The following is a 19,556-nucleotide window of genomic DNA, read 5'->3' as shown; positions in this document are numbered from 1 at the left end:
CCTGCATATATATTCATCAGATCATATTTTAGTGTATATATTGTAACTTTAGTATGATGATACTGGTAAAATATACCAACAATAATTTTTAAAGCATATACCACAAAAACCTGTAGTACAATTTAATATTATTTAAGCTAATCTCAACGTGAAAACCAGCCTACCAAAATGTCATTAACATAGACGTAAAATTTGACTGAAGTCTTTTAAGTTAGAAAAAAACAGACTAGAAGCTTTTCTATGACTGATAGCAATTCAATGGGAGATTCAATTCACTCCTGATAAAACTAATTTTACACGTACATTTAGTCATTTAGCAGACGCTTTTATCAAAAGCGACTTACAAGTTGGGTAAGCAATGGAAGCAATTGGGTAATAAAAAAAACGCATACTTATATTCATAAAAATATCCTTGTTTCAAAGCCGAATATAAATGAATGAGAATTAAATGTCAAAGCCCAACAGACAATCAACGTCAGCCAAATTTCATAATCGTGACAGCTCTACTGTGGGTTATCGTGCCATGGTTGGCAGCAGCAGGGAGTCGTAGGGTTGGGATTTGGGGCGTGGCAGTCTTTACCACGACAGGAAAAGTCAGAGCGGACCTGTGCCATCATACCCCAAATTCATAGAGGAGGAGGATGGAGAAGGGACATTCTACTTGCCGGAGGAGATTCTGGTGGTGTTGGACATGGACGAGGGAAGGCTCGGGTTCTGCGCTGATGGGAATTACTTGGGCCTGGCGTTTCGTGGGATGAAAGAAAAGAGGCTGAACCTCATTGTCAGTGCCGTGTGGGGTCACTGCGGGGTCACCATGACCTACATCAACGGAGTGGACCATGCGTATATCTCACATTATTAAAATCTCACACTGTAGTTGTTCAGTTTTGTGTTGCTTTCCCTGTTTTCTTTTCTTTCCCAAAATATATTTATATGTGAATGTTGGTATCTCTTTATTGACTTTTATGGACATTTCGCAAAATATCTTCTTTTGTGTTTCATTGAAATCAGTCAACTACAAGTTTTGAACCACATTGGGGTGAACTTTCCCTTTAAGATTTGAGAATGTGTCTTGGTGGATATCTGATATCCTGTTCTTTGAGCCTAACTTGACCCCACAGCCGAAACCCTGCCCCTGATGGAGTTCTGCAGAAGGGCCGTCCGGCAGGCTCAGGGTCGAAAGCGGATTCATCACATCCAGATTTTCCATAGATGCTCAAAAACTTCCTGCAGACTAAACACAGGGTCAGTGATGTCATGAGAAATTTTGTGCTGTGTACAGACGTCTGAAGAGCGTGTTAGAGTTGAACGCTACAGAAATGACTCGCTAGAGGAAAACTATCAGGTTTTATACCAGAGGTTTCATTGGAGATTTATCTGAGTGTGAGACAAGTTCATGTCTTCCATGGAAATCATTTTCACAAACTGACCTCTTCACATGTTTTACTCTTAACACTAAGAGCCTGTTTCTTCAATGTGGATGCATTGTAACTTTATATAAAATATGATTTTGTTGCTGTTTCAACTAATGCTTCTTGTTACTGGGTGTGTTATCAGAACAGAGGTCCTTAATATATGTGTTTCTGTGAATGAGATCTTTGAAAGCATTTGTTGCTTGTGTTTAGTTTTAGATGATGAAGCTTGCTTCAATTGGTTCTCAAATGTTTTTAGCATCGGAACTTGAGTATTGCTACTTTCTGTAAACTACTGAAGTATGTGTGAGGCTGATTTTTAGAGGTTGGATTTGTATATGATGTTTGACACAACTTTGTTCTTGTATGACCTTTGAATTATTCTTACGTCTATAGTATAAATATTGTATTACATTTTTATTTTATATTCTTATGTATGTATTTTTACATTTATATTTATTTTACATTTTAAAATTTAGTAACTTTAAATTTGATGGAAACATAAAAATATCTATTCATATTACGATAATGTTCACAGCATTATAACTTCCTCTCATTTTAGAGAATTCTGTCACCAACTCATCCATGTCAAGTACATGTGTGATTACTTTTCCATGAGCTAAAAGTTTTATTTCTCTGTCATGAACCATCGTTTGGCGGAATGGTGTCAAAACCATCAACCGTCAGGTAAACCACTAATATTTGATGGTGGAATAATTATTCATGTGCCATTTGGAGTTCGGGTCGGGAATTAATACACGCTATGTAGTCAAGACTATTTGGACTAACCTTAGCTGATATGCTTTTACACGGTCCTGTGCTTATTTGTGTTCAAGCTCTGCCTAAAGAGATGCTTTCTAACTGCAGCACAGTTCATCTGACCTCCCGCCGTATGTCTTGGACACTCGGGTGAAGAGAGGGGCGGAGCTGTCAACTGATCACCACCTGGTGGTGAGTTGGATCCGATGGCGGGGGAGGAAGCTGGACAGACTCGGCAGACCCAAACGTACTGTGAGGGTCTGTTGGGAACGTTTGGCCGAATCCCCTGTCAGAGAGATCTTCAACTTCCACCTCCGGCAGAGCTTCGACCAGATCCCGAGGGAGTCTGGAGATATTGAGTCTGAGTGGACCATGTTCTCCACCTTTATTGTCAACGCGGCCACTCGGAGCTGTGGCCGTAAGGTCTCCGGTGCCTGTCGAGGCGGTAATCCCCGAACCCGGTGGTGGACACCGGAAATTAAGGGATGCCGTCAAGCTGAAGAAGGAGTCCTATCGGGCCTGGCTGGCTTGTGGAACTCCCGAGGCAGCTGACGGGTACCGACAGGCCAAGCGGACTGCAGCCCAGGTGGTTGGGGAGGCTAAAACTCGGGCCTGGGAGGAGCCGTCCGGCACCTCAGGAAGGGGAAGCAGTGCCCTGCCAAAGCTGTTTACAATGGAGGTTGGCAGCTGTTGACCTCGACCGGGGATATCATCGGGCGGTGGAAGGAATACTTCGAGGATCTCCTCAATCCCACTGTCACGTCTTCCATTGAGGAAGTCGAGGCTGAGGGCTCGGAGGCGGATTCTTCCATCACCCGGGCTGAGGTCGCCGAGGTAGTCAAGAAACTCCTAGGTGAGAGGGCTCCGGGGGTGGATGAGATCCACCCTGAGTACCTCAAGTCTCTGGATGTTGTGAGGCTGTCTTGGCTGACACGCCTCTGCAGCACCGCGTGGCGGTCGGGGACAGTGCCTTTGGACTGGCAGAATGGGGGGGTGGTCCCTCGTTTTAAGAAGGGGGACCAGAGGGTGTGCTCCAACTATCGGTGGATCACACTTCTCAGCCTCCCCGGGAAAGGTCTATGCCAGGGTACTGGAGAGGAGAATCTGGCCGATGTTAGAACCTCGGATTCAGGAGGAACAGTGTGGTTTTCGTCCCGGTCGTGGAACACTGGACCAGCTCAAAACCCTCTCCAGGGTGCTGGAGGGTGCATGGGAGTTTGCCCAACCAATCCACATGTGTTTTGTGGATTTGGAGAAGGCATTCGACTGTGTCCCTCGTGGCATCTTGTGGAGGGTGCTCCTAGAGTATGGGATTCGGGACCCCTTGCTAAGGGCTATCCGGTCCCTGTTTGACCGGAGCAGGAGCTTGGTTCGCATTGCCGGCAGTAAGTCAGACTTGTTCCCGGTGCATTGTTGGACTCCGGCAGGGCTGCCCTTTGTCACCGGTTCTGTTCATCATTTTTATAGACAGAATTTCTAGGCGCAGCCAGGGGCCGGAGGGGGTCGGGTTTGGGGACCACACGATTTCATCTCTGCTCTTTGCGGATGATGTCATCGTGCTTGCCCCATCAGACCAGGACCTTCAGCATTCACTGGGAAGGTTTTCAGCCGAGTGTGAAGCGGCTGGGATGAGAATCAGCACCTCCAAATCTGAGGCCATGGTTCTCAGTCGGAAAAGGGTGGCTTGCTCACTTCAGGTAGGTGGAGAGTTCCTGCCTCAAGTGGAGGAGTTCAAGTATCTGGGGGTCTTGGTCACGAGTGAGGGAAGGATGGAACGGGAGATTGACAGACGGATCGGTGCAGCTTCTGCAGTAATGCAGTCGCTGTACCGGTCTGTCGTGTTGAAGAAGGAGCTGAGCCGCAAGGCGAAGCTCTCGATTTTCCGGTCAATCTACGTTCCTACTCTCACCTATGGTCATAAGCTGTGGGTCATGACCGAAAGGACAAGATCCCGGATACAGGCGGCCGAAATGAGCTTTCTCCGCAGGGTGGCCGGGCGATCCCTTAGAGATAGGGTGAGAAGCTCGGTCACTCGGGCGGAGCTCAGATTATGTCCGCTGCTCCTCCACATCGAGAGGGGCCAGCTGAGGTGGCTCGGGCATCTTTTCCGGATGCCCCCTGGACGCCTTCCCGGGAAGGTGTTCCGGGCATGTCCCACCGGGAGAAGACCTAGGACACGCTGGAGGGACTATGTCTCCCGGCTGGCCTGGGAACGCCTCGGTGTCCCCCCGGAAGAGCTGGAGCAAGTGTCTAGGGAGAGGGAAGTCTGGGCATCCCTGCTTAGACTGCTGCCCCCACGACCCGGCCCCAGATAAGCGGAAGAAAATGGATGGAGGGACGGACAATTTCACTAACGCATTTACTAGAGACATAAAAAATATTTTTCAATCTAAGAAAAAGGTGACCCAATTTATTGTTGATAACTTTCGCTAAATCTTCTTCGACAGCAGGCTCACATAAATTACTTCCATAAACATCAGCGTCATCATCATCAGCAGGGGTTTGACATGGGTATTTCTGAAGGATTGATGGTTTGAAATGTTCTTGTAAATGATGAGTGTGCTTACGAGTTTTGTGTGATGCAAAAGTTGAATATATATTTGTTTATTAATCAAAATCCTTAAAAACGCAGGTCACAGTTTCGTACTTTCTCAAACGTCCACACAGTTGCTCGAAGAATTGCTTTTCTGAATGATAATGGCCTAAATCGCAAACACTACATCTAAAAGACAGGATCTGCCCTGAGTCCAAAGAATTACTATGATTTCTGGACAAATGGGAGTACAGGGCATTCCAGGTGCCAAAACAACAAGGACAGTCTAGGTATACACAGGGAACTGACTGGTTTCGTGTACTGCTGCAGTACTTGAGTCTAAATGCTTCAAAAGTTGCAAAACGTTTTGATGCAGTAAAAGGACATGTTTTGCAAAGCCACCTCATGCAAAAAGAAATGTGGGGTTACAAATCGATTCCTGAATTCCACCTAATACAGTCTGTCAGGGGAAAGTTTTAATCTGACGTCCAGTCCTTTTGAAACCCCCCTCAATCTCAAAAAATAAAGAGAATAAATGTGAACTTCTATTGACCTCTTTTTTAAATACTTTAGTTTTTTCTTGCCTTAAGGCAAAGAATACATAAATTTCTTAGCAGGTCACATTTACAGTATATAAAAGGATGTATTTAAAATAATTTAATATCTAAAGAATATTAATTATAGATAATCCGTGCAAAAATTAATACATGAGTATTCATGAACATGTAGAAATGACATATATAAACATGTAAAGATTACATACAAGGCAGATCTGTACAGATTACAGAACTTCAGATCAGACTGTAAATGTGACCGTTGCTAGAAGTTTCAAAGTAGGCCTATGTCTCTCTACACTTTCTATTTTATAACGTTTATTTCCAGCATTTTAAAAGGTGTGGTCAATAGCTTAGTTTTATTCACAAAAAAGGACAGCTAAACCTATGCAACCATCGATATGGATTGTGTACCAATCAACAGCAATGTAAACGTATGTGAAGAAACATTTTGTTGCTACAGTCGGCCAGGGACTATTTATTCCAGCGGAAGGATGGCCAGTAATGATCTTACTTCATGAGAAAGCAAAGAAGGGGTAGCAGGCACCACGCGAAGCGGGAAAAGCCCTTCAGACATGATTTATTCACGATACAACAGAGCCTCCTCTAACTTATTTGCTTACTTAGGCACACTTTAATGCTCCTTACCTGATCAAATGTATTACTGGATGATCAATCAGACACTGTGCCGCATCTGAAGAGATAAGTCCATTGATCAACCGATGCACTTGGTTGAGTAAACTGGTAATCTTGATGCCATGTAGGAGGTCTCAATGTCCATTTTGGTTTAACAACATCCTCTTTATCCATCCTAGCAGCCTATCCGGGTCGAAGGATCATGTGAAATATATTTAGGATAAAGGGATGGTTCAGGATGGCGTGTCCATTAAAGCACAATAAATCCAGATAATCCAGTTGATTCTATAATCGTAATTTATTATTGACAGAAATGGATCAGGTCATGATCCTGTCCTTCTTGTCAGGAGTTTTCTAATTCTGTGGACAGGGTGGTGAGAGTTTCATGTCTTTTGTGCTTGTTCTGTGTTTGTGGGGAAGCACATAGCCTCTGTTGTTACTTTGCGCCACGTGTTCTCCTGTCGCATGCCTTAGCCCCACACAGTAGTTGTCTTCTCAGATGGTTTATATTCCTTTATAAACACACTTGAGAGTTCTGATCTCAAAACATTACGGTAGGATTTTTATAACTTAATACATTTACTTCTTTAATTTATGTCATAATCTGTTTGCAGTTATTCCAGTCAGCGTGCTAGAGTGCAAATCACACTCAAATCACATCTGAGGAAGAAGTTTGAGTGTTTGTATGAGGGAACATCACCGCAGAGAAACCCAACACTGCTGAATGAGATCTACACAGAGCTCTACATCACAGAGAGTGAAAGTGGAGAGATCAGTACTGAACATGAGGTGAGACAGATTGAGACACAATCCAGGAGAACAGCAACAGAGGACACACCAATCAAATGCAATGACATCTTTAAAGCTTTACCTGCACAAGACAAACCCATCAGAAGTGTGCTGACAAAGGGAGTCGCTGGCATTGGAAAAACAGTCTCTGTGCAGAAGTTCATTCTGGACTGGGCTGAAGGGAAAGAGAATCAGGACGTCCACCTCATATTTCCATTTCCTTTTAGAGAGATCAATCTGATGAAGAACCAAACACTCAGTCTTTTACATCTTCTTCATCTTTTCTTCCCAGAGACAAAAGAAATGGAAATCTCGAGCGGTGAATATAAAGTGTTGTTTCATCTTTGATGGTTTGGATGAGTGTCGTGTGTCTCTGGATTTTCACAGCATTGTGAGGTTGTTTGATGTCAGTGAATCAGCCTCAGTGGACGTGATCCTGACAAACCTCATGGCGGGGAATCTGCTTCCCTCTGCTCTCATCTGGATCACCTCCAGACCAGATCACCTCCAGATCATCGCCTCTGAGTATGTTGATCGAGTCACAGAGGTACGAGGCTTCACTGACAAACAGAAGGAGGAATACTTCAGCAAGAGAACCAGTGATGAGAGTCTGAACAACAGAATCATCTCACACCTGAAGTCATCCAGGAGTCATCCAGTTTTCTGCTGGATTTCAGCCACTGTTCTAGAGAGAATGTTCAGTGAAGCAGAGAGTGAAGGAGAGATCCCTATGACTCTCACTCTCTGCTTGTATGTACACTTCCTGATCATTCAGACAAACGTCAAACATCAGAAGAACTATGAGAAGATAGTGAAGAATGTTGAAGACATGATCTTCAAATGAGCCAAACTGGCTGTTGAGCAGCTTGTGAAAGGCGATGTGATCTTCTCAACTCAACTCAACTCAACTTTATTTATATAGCGCTTTTTACAATTTTCATTGTTACAAAGCAGCTGTACATGAGACACATTTAATACAAGTATGAATTCTAAAGCAGCCCCCCGGCCAGGCAGATAGTGCAAAACAATATGCAAACGGTGGTGAGGAACCCAAAACTCCCATCGAGAAAAAAAACCTCAGGGGAACCCAGGCCCAACCAGGGGATTCCAGTTCCCCTCTGGCAAAAGCTGCTGCCTCTGCACAAGCTCATCAGTGCTTGCACAACAAGGCTTAATAAAAATATAAAAATTAAAGATTATCATTAACAATCTAATAGCATTTGAAATGTTGTAGAAAAAAACAAAGTTGTCGCGTCCTTTATCCAGCTCTATCCTCTTAGCACTTGTCAGGTCACCGCTTCCCATTCTCAGCTCTGCCATCAGGTCTGGGCATGAACTGCATCCTGCGGTAACCTTGGAACAAAGAGACAAGACTGGCTGAGAGTAGAGTACTGTTCTGCACTCTTTGATGCAACAAGTACATCATTTGTTGTTGGATGTGTTCCTGGTTCCGGTTGATCTAAATAATGCAGCCTAAATCCTCTGAGGATTAATATTATGGAGGTGTAGTGTATGCAAGATTAAAAAGATGAGTCTTTAGTCTAGATTTAAACTGACAGAGTGTGTCTGCCTCCCGGACCGTGCAGGGAAGAATATTCCAAAGTTTAGGCGCTAGATAAGAAAAGGATCTACCACCTGCACTTGATTTTGAAATTCTAGGTATTACCAACTGACAGGACCCCTTAGAACGTAATGTACGTGGTGGTCTGTAATACAATAGAAGTTCATTCAAATACTGCGGCGCTAGACCATGTAGGGCTTTATAGGTAATAAGCAAGATCTTAAAGTTAATGCGATGCTTTATAGGTAACCAGTGCAAGGTTGACAGAACCGGGGTTATATGCTCATACTTTTTTGTACGTGTAAGAACTCGAGCTGCCGCGTTTTGAACCAGTTGCAGTTTTTGTAATAGGCCCGCAGGGCAACCACCTAGAAGTGCATTACAGTAATCTAGTCTTGATGTCATGAATGCATGAATTAATTTCTCTGCATCTGACAGTGACAGCATATGTCGTAATTTAGATATATTCTTAAGATGGAAAAATGCAATTTTACAGGTGTTTGCGACATGGCTTTCAAATGAGAGAGTACTGTCAAATACAACGCCAAGATTCTTAGCTGATGACGAGGATTTTATGGAGCATCCGTCAATCGTTAAGCAGTATTCTTGGTTGTTACGCATAGCAGTTTTCGGTCCAGTAAGTAACACTTCTGTTTTGTCCGAGTTTAGTAGTAAAAAATTGTTACTCATCCACATTTTTAAGTCAACTATGCAATCCTTTATTCGATGAAACTGCTGGGTTTCATGAGGCATCGAGGAAATATAAAGTTGAGTATCATCAGCATAACAGTGAAAGCTAATTCCGTGTCGCTTTATTATATCTCCTAGAGGTAGCATGTATAATGCGAAGAGCAGGGGTCCCAAGACTGAGCCCTGTGGTACACCGTACTGGACTTGTGATTTGCGGGACACCTCATTGTTTATTGCTACAAATTGAAAACGGTCGGATAAATAAGACTTAAACCATTTCAATGCTATTCCGTTAATGCCGACGTAATTTTCGAGTCTATGTAGAAGTATGCTGTGGTCAATGGTGTCAAATGCAGCACTGAGGTCTAGCAGCACCAATAACGAAATACAGCCACGGTCAGACGCTAAAAGCAGATCATTTGTAACTCTGATCAAAGCAGTCTCTGTACTGTGACATGCTCGAAATCCAGACTGGAATTCATCATTAATGTCATTCCTTTGGAGGAAGGAGCATAATTGAGTTGAAACTACTTTTTCCAGAACTTTAGATATAAAAGATAAATTCGATATAGGCCTGTAATTCCCTAGTTCTTTGGGGTCGAGTTTGGTTTTTTTTAAAAGAGGCCTTATAACAGCCACCTTAAATGCTTTAGGCACATGTCCTAATGTCAGAGATGAGTTAATAATACTAAGAAGAGGATCTATAATTTCGGGGAGCATTTCTTTCAGTAGTTTTGTAGGTATAGGGTCTAGCATGCATGTTGATGATTTAGATGATTTAATGATTTTAGACAGTTCATCGTGATCTACTGTAGAAAATAATTGCAATTTCTCCTTAGGGGTGCTGTAGTTAGTTTGTTCAGCGGATTTCACTACAGGTTGCATTGTTATAATTTTTTCTCTTATATCTTGGATTTTACTTGTGAAGTAGTTCATAAATTCATCACTGTTATGCTGATAATCAGAATCTGACGTCGATGACGACTTATTTTTTGTTAATTTAGCCACGGTGTTAAATAAGAACCTAGGGTTGTGATGGTTTTCCTCTATTAGTGTTGAAAAGTAGGCGGATCTAGACGTTTTTATTGCATTCCTGTAATTTCGAGTACTATCCTTCCATGCTATACGAAATACCTCTAAATTCGTTTTCTTAAAGTTGCGCTCCATTTTACGGGATGCTTTTTTTAGAGTCTGAGTGTGTTCATTATACCACGGTGTTGGGCTGCTATTTTTAATTTTCTTTAAACGCAGAGGAGCAACTGTGTCTAATATTTCCGAGAAAGTAGAGTTAAAATTTTCAATAGTAGTGTCAAAATCGTCAACGTTATTACTCATGCTGGATATTTTAGACAATTCAGGCAGATTATCGAGAAACGCATCTTTGGTAGTTGAAGTAATCGTTCTACCATATTTGTAACAAGGAGTTTGATTTGCAGCCGTAGGCCATTGAAGCAAACATAATATCAGATAATGATCCGAAATATCTTCACTCTGCTGAACGATTTTAACATCGTCCACATTTATACCATAAGAAAGTATTAAATCTAAAGTATGATTACGAAGGTGAGTGGGTCCTGACACATGTTGACTAACGCCCATGGAGTTAAGAGTGTCTTTGAAAGCCAGTCCCAAGGCATCTGTATCATTGTCTACATGGATATTAAAGTCACCAACGACAAGGACTCTATCTGCGGCCAGTACTAGTTCTGATAAGAACCCACCAAAATCTTTAATAAAATCTGTGTGGTGCCCTGGAGGCCTATATACAATAGCTAGAATAAATTTTAAAAATGTTTTGTCCTTAGTATTAGGTGTCGATACGTGAAGTACCATGACTTCAAAAGAATTGTATTTAAAATTAGACTTCTGAGAGGTAATAAAAGAATTCTTGTAAAGTGCAGCGACACCTCCCCCTCTACCTTTTAGACGAGGCTCGTGTTTATAGTAATAATCATGGGGAACGGATTCATTTAGAGTAATAAAATCATCTGGCTTTAGCCATGTTTCTGTCAAACAAAGCATGTCTATTTTATGATCGGTTATCAAATCGTTAACAAAAAGTGCTTTATTTGAGAGAGATCTAATATTAAGCAATCCGAGTCGTAACAGCTGATTATCTGTATTTTGTTCATGTTTGATTTGTTTAACGTTTATTAAATTACTTTCAAGAGGTTTACGCAATATCTTATGTATGCTAATCCGGGGGACAGACACAGTCTCTATTTTATGTTGTTTGTAAGAAGGGATTATTACATGTTGTATATTTTGTGTATTCTGTAACGCGAGACGGCAAGCAGACAGTTGGTTAAGCCATTCTGTCTCCTTCCTGACCTGGGCCCTAGGTAGTCAGACTTTAGCATTATTAAGACTGTGTGCCAAATTTCTAGAGAGGAGGGAAACCCCATCCCAGGAGGGATGGAGACCATCTCGTTTAAACAGGTCAGGTCTGCCCTCAAAACTCTTCCAGTTATTTATAAAATCTATATTATTCTGCAGGCACCACTCAGACAACCAGCCATTTAGTGATGATAATCTGCTATAAATCTCATCACCACGGTAAGCAGTAAGGGGGCCAGAGAATATTACAGTGTCTGACATCGTTTTTGCGAGCTCACACACCTCTTTAATATTATCTTTAGTGATCTCCGATTGACGGAGTCTAACATCATTTGTGCCGACATGAATAACAATCTTACTGTATTTACGATTAGCCTTAGCCAGCACATTTAAGTTTGACTTGATGTCAGGCGCTCTGGCTCCCGGTAAACATTTGACTATTGTGGCTGGTGTCTCTATGTTAACGTTCCGGACAATAGAATCACCGATCACTAGGGCACTTTCAGCAGGTTTCTCAGTCGGTGCGTCACTGAGCGGGGCAAACCTGTTCGAGACTTTAATCGGAACGGTTGAGTGATGTTTTGTCCTGCGACTATGCCGTCTCACCGTCACAAAGTTTCCCAGCTGCAGGGGATTTTCAACCGGAACCGAGCTGTGTGCGCTAACATTGCTCGCATCCGAAGTGTTTTCTACGGTTCTTACACTCTTACTATCCTCAAATAAAGATTGGATGCGAGACTCTAATTCTAAAATCTTCTCCGTCAGCCTAACTACTTCCCTGCATTTATCACATGTAAAACCCTCGCCGCTGACAGAGAAGGCTAAACTAAACATATGACATGAGGTGCAAGTAACAACAATAGGAATAGAAGCCATAACTCACCGGGTATGAAGTGCAATCCTAACTTACCAAGGTTGCTTGATGAGTCTTAGTATATACACTTAAAAAGAGAAACAGTTAGCACACTGGACAAATAGGGGGAGATGATATTCCACAATGTAAACAGAAGGCAAGCTAACACGCTAATATGCTAGCGGCGTTACGTTTCAATGAATATAGGTTTAAAATATAAAGTTATAAATAATTCGGCAACGACAGTGATATGTAACGATAGTAAAATACACTAATAATAAGACCAAGAACAAATGTGAGGTGAAGCAAGTGTCAGAGGATACAAACTAGCCGCCGGCAGCGATGCAATCAGGAACCGGAAACCGTGCCCTAGTGCCACGCGCGTGCAGGTAGTGAACTGATGCGTGACTCTATCTTCTATGATAAAGACCTTAGAGTGTGTGGCATTGGTGTAGCAGAAGCATCAGTGTACTCAGAATTGTGCACTCAGATGTTCAGAGAGGAGTTTGGCTTGTATCAGGGGAAAGTTTACTGCTTTCTTCATCTGAGCGTCCAGGAACATCTGGCATCTCTTTATGCTCACGTCTCATTTACAATCAACAACTCAAATGTGTTTGAATCTGAACTTGTTGAACCTGAACCTGGTTGTTTTTTCAAAAAAAATGGAATTAGTGAAACCTAAATCATCAGATCAGATTTTATTATCTGAGTTTCATCAGAGAGCCGTAGAAGAAGCTTTGCAGAGTAAAAATGGACATCTGGATCTTTTCCTGGGGTTTCTTCTGGGTCTCTCACTGGAGTCCATTCAGACTCTCTTACAGATGAGAAGATGCTCCTACAAGAAAACAGAAACTGTTGAGTACATTAAACAGAAGATTGAGAAGAATCTGTCTCCAGAGAAATTCATCAATCTGTTTCACTGTCTGAATGAACTGGATGATGATTCACTGGTGGAGGAGATTCAACCAGATGTGAAATCTGGATCAGTTGGACACTCAAAATGTTCCTCTTCTCAGTGGTCAGCTTTAGTTTTTGTGTTGCTGGCGTCTGAGCATCATTCGTGTGAACTTGTTCTAAATCAATTTATTGGAAGAGAAAACAAAGTATATGAAGTTCTTTTGAAACTGCAGCCTGTGATTAAAGAATCCCCAAAAATCCAGTAAGTAACAACAATGAGTTTTAACATATTAATATTGTGACAGGCTGAACAAGACACAGACACAGATATTCCAAAATTAAGCCCCGGAGGGTGATTTAATGAGCACACAACACAGTGCCACACGGTGAGAAATACAAATGGGGAAAATAACTCTGAGGTGCTTCGTGGTAGCTGTGGGGGTGCTCGTACCTCGTGGTGCAGTGTGTCCAATCTCTTTGGTTTCCAGTGTAAAGATCCTGGGGTCGTCAGTTACTGGTCTCTGTCAATAAACCACAACAACACGTTAGTCAACCAGACATAGAACTGAGAGCAAACTCACCTTTTCCTCTTCTTCCTGGGTTTATAATGGATGAGCTTGATTGGGACCAGGTGCTGACGACCCGCTCGTCACAATATATTTAGTGTAATTATTATATTTTACCATTCTTATTTGAGAGAAACCATTCTTACCAAGATATCAAGGCAGAGACTGTGTGGAGTTAAAGCACTGTGTTGTTCTTCAACAAGAACTCAATAACTCTGCATGTTTTTCATTTACCTCTTTGCAGGTTAAGTCATTGTTCTATCAAAAATGAAAGTTGTGTTGATCTGATTTCAGCTCTGATATCAAACCCCTCACGGCTGAGAGAACTCAATCTGTATAAGATTCATTTTGAAGAGACAAGTTTGGACCTGCTTTCAGGTGGACTGGAGAATCCTCACTGTGAACTGACGTCACTCAGATACGAGAAAATGAATGAAAAATTTAAAAGGTGAACAGATTGTGAATAAATGTGTAAATAAAAGAGGATACTGTATGTGTTGGAGCGCTGATGTTCGTTGATGTGCTTGTCTTAATATGTTTCTCAATCCTCTCTGTTGCTTCTCGGTTTTCTCATTTCTCCAGCACATTTCAAAAACAATATCATAACAATTAAGTGAATGACATTCAGGCATACTTCCCTCTTTCATGTTTTGGCTGCTTTGTCACAAACTTGCTGATTGCAGTAATAGTGTTTTTATTGAGCTGATTTGTGTCTTCATTAAGGGAAGTGTGTGTCTGTTCTCCACTGGTTGAGTCATTGTTCTGTCAAAGATGAAGATTATGTTGCTCTGTCTTCAGCTCTGAGATCAAACCCCTCACAACTGAGAGATCTGGATTTGTCTGAGAATAAACTAGGAGATTCAAGAGTGAAACTGATCTCTACTGTACTGGATAATCCTCAGTGTTATTTGGGTTCTCTCAGTTAAGATGAAATATTAGAAAGGCAAATAAATTGTTTCCAGAGGAAAGTATGTAGATTTGTGGAATAGATCAGAATGTAACACCTCTGCAATGACATTTAGCTCTTTGGTACACACATGCATTGGATGTGATGGACACAAGCAACATCTATAGACAAGTGCACATGTAAACAATTAATGCAGATTGAGAGTACATTTACACGATGAAAACGTAAAAGTTTTTCCTTATCAAAACATTCTGCATTTATATGGATCCGGGAACCCGAAAAACCCTGATGTATAATGCATGCCAGGCCAGTGGATGGCGCTGTTACGCCATAAAGAAACCCTACACGCCTGCGCACATCCACATACACTGTTTTTATCCAAAAGCGCTTTTAATACACTTTTTCGTGTGTATGTGTGTATATAGCAGTGTGTATATAAATAATATGTCACCGCTGGTTGTATTGGTGCAGTAGTCTCGCATAGCCAGACCTTATCGGCAAGGAACTTATCGGCACTTTCTTTGGCCAAGCCCACCCAATAGGCCATATGAGTGACAGATAAAGCAACCAATCACGTTTCGCCGAGGCGTGGAAATGTCCCCACAGTAAGTTAACATCTTTTTGCTGGAGAAATGATAAAAAGTGTGTCACATGCACAAACATACAGCATGGCGGCCGCCATCATTGTTTGGGGAATACTCGCGCATGCCAACAGACTGAACACTTAATACACATGCGTGTGATGTCATCGTTTTCTAATTCTTGCGTTTTCGGGGTTCACATGGATAGGAGAACGGTGTCGTTTTCAAAACTTGCACTTTGATAAAGTTTTCAGTCCCTTAAAATACAGTTTTCCTGTAAACCCACAGCCAAAATGCATAACTCGAAAAACCTCGTAAAATAGCAAAAACAATAGGCAAATTCAGTCAGGTGTCCATTTATATAGTTGGTTATACTCAGCAATGTAATTTCTGACCACAGTTATGTTTGAGGTGTAAGTTATTCAACTTTTAATGAGCTGATCTACAGTAGAATATGTGTCTGAAACCGAGAGAGTGAAGTGTGTCATTATTCACTGCAGATTGGAGCGTTGTAAGATCGCAGCTGAAGGTTGTGTTGCTCTGTCTTCATCTTTCAGATCAAATCCCTCACACCTGACATATCTGGATCTGTCTAATAATAATGTAGGAGATTCAGAGCTGAAGCTGATCTCTACTGTACTGGAGAATCCTCTCTGTAAACTAGAGAAACTGAAGTAAGATCATGAACTCTCAAAAACAAATAAAAATAGAATATATCTTATAGTGAGTCTAGATTATAACACCTCAATTTAAGCAGTAATGTGAAGTTGATATTATTGAGACACTTTACCGAATCCTGAAAGTAACCTTTTTATACATAGATAAAACAGAAAATGAAATATAATGGGTAAAAAGTTAAGGTTTTTCAGAAACAGATCTCAAGAGAAAAGACTGTCATGTTTATAAGAGAAGCACATTTTATTTACTGTTGTATAAGTAAAGCACTGTTAGTTCAGCTCACTGTAGATTTGATCTGTGTGAAAACCGACTGTGTGTCTTTACAGGTTGAGTCAGTGTAACATCACAGATGAAGGTTGTGCTGCTCTGTCTTCATCTCTGACATCAAAGCCCTAACATCTTAGACATTTAGATCTGTCTAATAATAATAATCTACGAGATTCAGGAGTGAAGCTGATCTGTGATGTACTGGGAAATCCTCACTGTAAACTGGAGAAACTGGTGTCAGATAAAATAAACATTCTTCTCCACTAATGACATTGAATCTTATAATAAAAAAACATGCGTCCGCGACTGAGCCAAAGTGAACCGTGTGTGTCTCTGTTCTCTACAGGTTGAGATGTTGTAATATCACAGATGAAGGTTGTCTTGCTCTGTCTTCAGCTCTGAGATCAAACTCCTCACACCTGAAACATCTGGATTTGTCTTGGAATAAATTTGGAGATTCAGGAATGAAAATGATCTCTACTGTACTGGAGAACTCTCTGTAAACTTGAGACACTGAGGTAAGTTTGTCTGAGTGTAAACGCAGTTACTAGGTTCTGTACGTTTAAACTGTTTCTTGCTGTGTTAGTTTGATGTCTCATAATCCCTTTGAATACATGACTGCTAAACAAATAAATAAAATAACGAAATATTGATAAAATTATTTGTTTATGAGAAATAGGCAATAAGAGATGAATGAAACAATCAGTGAAGTTTTCCAGAGAATCTGATCTGTGTGTATGAACTGAATTGTGTGTTGTTATTCTCTACAGTTTGATATTTTGTGGAATCACAGATGAAGGTCGTGCTGCTCTGGATTCATCTGAGAGGTCAAATACCTCACATCGGAAAGATCTCAAACTTTGAATTTTCTGAAATATTATAAAGCATATTATTCGCATTAAAGGTGGCATGTCTTGTTTATTGTTTTATACTGTTGTATGAGGTCTACTTATGACGTTCGCCTGGACAATAAGTCAATGAGTAATAGGCTATTTTTTTCCGGGTTTTGAGGCGGCTCGACAAACGCTCAGTTGGAGCCTTCTGTGAATTTGGTTAGGGATGTAGCTTTAGTTTACACATTCCGTATTACACATCTGTATTTCATGTGGTTCATTGAAGGGGAAACATTTCCAGAGCGCTTGTCTGCAGCTGCACTGCGGGATAATTTGCCATGTTTGCTTACTTGTTGCTTGTTAATCTGTATCTGTGTTAAGTGTCTGGAGAGAAAGGAGCACGGGTGGAAAGACGAATAAGAAATTTGAGAGGAAAGAGCTCTTGATTTTGATTGTTTGGGCGATCTGCATGTGTGGATTACGTGTAACAACACTCTAAAAATGGCTGGGTTATTTTTTAACCCATACCGCTGGGTTGAGTCCGTTGGGTTGTTTTGTTGGGTTATTTTTCCACATGTTAAACACTTTTTGGGTAGTTTTAGTTTTCAAGGTGTTGGGTTAAACCCGCTGGGTTAATGTGCTGGGTTGTTTCTGCTCACCGCTGGGTTATTTGAAGAGTCTCGAGCGCTTACCGCCCTGAAGACGTTGAGTGTACTTCGCAACTTTCATTTTTATAAAGAACAAAGGGGCAAAGTCACTGGCTGGAGCAATTTAAAGCTACGTTTTTACGTTTTAATTGAATATTTATTGAAATAAGCATAATTTGTAACGTTTTGCAAGGCAACAGTGTCTTAACTAACATTAGTGATGTAATTTAGACGACCAGCAATTTACCTCAGATCACCATTACAGATAAATTAACTCGCATAGTCCTGTGAAGATGTGTGAAAATGCGAATTAATAAAATTTTAGTGTACCCCATCACATGTAAGCTAAGTTTATGAACTTTAGTGAGAATTTAACAAAATTTGAGTCAAACCGGCGAGCATTCACGGTTCAGGAACGCCTCTCTCGGTGTTCACTCTGGATATTAAGCGGCCAGTCAATTATGTTGCTCCCTCTGTTTTAAACCAAATATTTAAAGGTTTGTGCACATATTAAAGAAAGACGAGTGTGGTAGCATGTATTTAATGAGTTAATTTGCTGCACGTGTGGTTTCTTAGTGTATTAAGTGGTGTAATTCATAATGTATTATACATCATTTATATGTCTACTATGTTTTATTAATTGACATTTGTTGCTACATATTGTGGAGTATGTTTATTAGTCATTTATAATGTTATTTATAATGCTTGTTAATGTTTGATATGAAACATTTTATTTATTATAATTAAACTGTTTTCTTTTAATTATGCAAATCTAAAAATAATGCTGTTACTGGGTGTAAAAGTTGACATTTTTATTAACAATTACAGTCAAATAAAAATTATTTTTTTTAAAACACATGTCAATTTTCTTGATTGACAATGAAGTACAGAATAAATTAAGAATAACCCAGCAAGAATAACCCAGAATTAAACACATGAATAGTTAAAATTACTACATTTTGGGTTTTTTCTCATGTGTAACCCAGTGTGCTGGGTTACTTTAACCCAGCATGTGTTCTGTCCAATATTTACCCAGCGCTGGGTTGCCAATTGGGTTGTTTTTAACCCAGCCATTTTTAGAGTGAATACAATCTCCAAATGCATATGAACCTTTATGGGGACACGAACACACGAACGCCGATATTTTCAAAACCGCTGTGTTTTCTAAACTGTTTGACAATTCCTCCACACGCAAACGCAGTACCCGAAGACTTTTCAAAATTTAAGCACAGAATTAAAAAAAACGTATACAGATCCCGTATGACCCTCGTATTGAGTAATGTAATATCCCACTGAAATGAAAATAAAACTGCACATCATAATTTCTGTGAGTTAAGTCTAATAATCACATTGCAGGGTGATTTAAGGTGTGCCCTTAAGGTTTTATTTTTTGATTCTGTAGTGAGTCTGAATCCTTACTGTCCTTTCCAGTGCCCAAATTCATACCTGATATTCTAATTCACAACCTAGGGAGTAGATTGAGATGCAGCTATGGTGGAGTAGATAGTCATTTTATAATAGAGGTTAATTCCAGGGCTAACTCAGTTGCATTTTCTTATGAATTTTAATTGAAGATTTTTTTACATCATTTTCTTTTGGGTAAAAAATGTTTTAATGTTATACAGCATTGAAGCTCAATGTTGGTCTCTTCGTTTGTCATGTTTTTTTTTTTTGTTAAAAATGCATTTCCCAAATGGAGAACAAGAAAATTGCTTCTAACAGTTAATTAATTGATCTAACAACTTCCCCAGTAAACTTTAGGATTTCACCTATAATATGGTTTGTAGCACCCTGAAGGGATGCTATGTTTTTGTGTATTTGTCACTGTCTTGTAACATTCGGGCTGAAACTTAGGGTAAAGTCTAACCAACAATCTTTACAATGTGTCTACAGGATTCTGCTGATCATACTATCATTGTGGAAGAGGAGTTGGCAGAGGAGGCTATTAAAATCTACATCCTGCAGAGCAATGGGGCAGTCACCGATGTAGGAATAGTGATTGAGGGCATCACTGTCCTCAAAAATCTTGCCAATCTCATAAGAGCTTGCTGCCATC

At 40.7% G+C, this 19,556-nt stretch overlaps 1 pseudogene; it reads left to right on the top strand.

The window, feature by feature from the left end:
* Positions 1 to 691: 691 nt before the first annotated feature.
* LOC130428621 (NACHT, LRR and PYD domains-containing protein 3-like) lies at positions 692 to 16,884 on the top strand (annotated as a pseudogene).
* Positions 16,885 to 19,556: the final 2,672 nt, after the last annotated feature.

The sequence above is a fragment of the Triplophysa dalaica genome, chromosome 9 (genome assembly GCF_015846415.1).
Source record: "Triplophysa dalaica isolate WHDGS20190420 chromosome 9, ASM1584641v1, whole genome shotgun sequence".
In the NCBI taxonomy this organism is placed as follows: domain Eukaryota; kingdom Metazoa; phylum Chordata; class Actinopteri; order Cypriniformes; family Nemacheilidae; genus Triplophysa; species Triplophysa dalaica.
The sequence above is the reverse complement of the archived record's forward strand: the minus strand, read 5'-3'. Positions and strand labels throughout refer to the sequence as shown.